Below are 2,477 nucleotides of genomic sequence, written 5' to 3' on the forward strand. Positions count from 1 at the left end.
TGGGGATCTGGTAAAAAACAAAGGATCCTTACACTTTTGCACGACAGTTCCTGGGTACCAAATTTTCTTTTCACAGTCTAGGTCTTCTCACGTCCTGTCTGGGGTAAAGTTATTTGTGACTGTTAACAATTGAGGCACATTTTCATCTCTGCAGACAGTATTGTTTTATTTTATTTATTTATTTTTGTTTAACAGACACCTGCTTTGGCAAGATATTGTGCTGTTTCACTGCCTTGATGGCCTTTGTGAAGTTGCTTCAAATGTCTTCAGTCATTGATGCAGGAATGAGCACTTATCTGCCTTTAAATGTAGCTCCTCTTTCCATGGCTAGTTCATCCTTGGATGGGCAGTACTCGCACAAGCCTTTTGGATATAGGCATCTTTTGGATCCTTTCTGGCCACCCATTGGTAGATCGCCTCCTTAAGTGAATTAAACTCAAATTATTTGAAGTTTCTTTGTGAAGAATGTCTTGCTTCTGAAAAGAAAAAGGGGAGTGGATATAGATCAGGGTCTTTGATGTAATATAGCTATTATATATCATATAATGTTTGCTCCAGACCCACGCTGAGGTTGAAAAGAGTCATTGAACAAATCCACTTAGCTGGTTAATAAATGAAAAGTAAATAAAAAAGTAATAATACCTTTGAACTATAATGGCGGAAGGAGAGGGTGTCACAGGTCACAGATGTAGAAGAGAGTGATAGCTACTCAGGCTAAGGCAGGGGAAGAAAACAGGATACAAAACACAGACAAAGGACAAATGTGAGTGACTCAAACCATAGCTGGGTAGTATTAATATGCTGTGCAAGGAATTTGGTAAGGAAGATGAGCGAGGTGCAACTAGTGATGTAGAAGGGCAGAATAGAAATTGCTGGTATTACAAAAATATGAGGCAATAACTGGAGGGAGTGGGACATTGAGGTCCCTCAGTGTAGATTTTCAGGAATGACAGACAAAGGATGGATGGAGGGGAAGTGGCAGTCTTTGCCAGGGATGGTATTTCAAGTGTGATATAATGTGGGAGAATACCATAGCATGAAATGGTTGAGGAAGTAGTGAAGTTTAGACTCTAGAGTGGCCACCCTTGTGGTTAATGCAGAAGAGAGAGAGAGAGGGAAATGGAGTGTTGGTTGATTGTGTACCAACCCTGCACCCACCAATATAAGGATAAATGTCTGTAAAGGAAAATAAAAGATGTAGAAGAGGAGTAAGAGAGTATACATATTGGAATCTCAGCCTGTTGGGGCAGTAAAGGAGAACCCAATGTCTGGGACTGAGATGGAGAAGGGACTGAATGAGTTCTTGGACCATGATTGTTTCAGTCTGCTGGAGCTGAGTAGAGCAAGGGTAAGATGGCAAGGGTAAAGGCAATGGGGTGGCATTCAGGTGGTGGATTATGCTGAGCTGAGGAAGAGGGTCAAAGATACGTTAAAGGACTGGAGGGAAATTGAGTTGATACATGTTGTGGAAAGGGGTGGAGTTCTCAAGACTTTGAACAAGAATTTGTGGGGGGAGGGTTGAGGAGGCCATTGTAATAGCTGTATATATAGGTGAGACTAGCAGCTGAGGTAAAAGTGAGAACATACACAAAGAAAGTGTTCTCCTGAAAGATAGGTGAGACAAAGTGCAACAAGGCAGGTAGAAGCAGTGATGTAAGCTGAACTGAAGATGGTAGAAGGAGTCATGCTAGGGAACATATTTTTTGTTATACTGCTGAAAGGAAAAGGGCGGGACCTTGCTAGGCTAAGTAAGGAGGAATGTGAGATTATGGAAGATGAGGAAAAAGCAGGGGTGTGTAAATTAATACTTCTGAGTATTTAAGAGTGAAAAGGAAGGCAGGTTGTCATGCTGGCATTTAGCTAGGGCAGAATGGTGGGAGTAGTGGACAGTCACCTGGACAGAGAGAGAAGAGGTCAAAAGTGAAGATAAGGCAAAGGAACCAGACTGGATGCCTCCTAACAATCACTGGGTTCTAATATGTGTTCTGGAGGATATCCTGATGGATATCTCCAATAAATCACTGGCCGCTGGGGAAGGCAGCAAGCATGGCACTCGCACAAGGGAAAAATAGCAAAAATTAGGGGAAGTAGAAGACGATTAACATATCAGTAGTGAGAAAGAAAGTTATTAAAAAATTTGAAAAAAACATTAATTCCATACTACTAGAAGAGCGATTGTCAAGACAACAACCAGTACAAGCTACGACCAGGAGCTGTAAATCAGGCCTGATCCAGTTTTACCACTCAGTTACCAGTGAACTGGACTTCAGCAAATCCTTTGATTTTGTCTTACACAGATGACTGCTAGTAATACTGCAGGGAATAGGTCTAGGATCAAGACAGAGGAACTGGACTGCACAACTGATAGAGAATAGGACACAGAGCTTTATGGTGAGAGGTTCATTATCTGGAATCAGGAAACTAAATACTGCAGAGGTGTGTTCTGGGCTTGGTATCTGATTCACTTCACATTTGAG

The sequence above is a fragment of the Protopterus annectens genome, chromosome 14.part0, assembly GCF_019279795.1.
Source record: "Protopterus annectens isolate FY-2018-M chromosome 14.part0, PAN1.0, whole genome shotgun sequence".
NCBI lineage: Eukaryota > Metazoa > Chordata > Ceratodontiformes > Protopteridae > Protopterus > Protopterus annectens.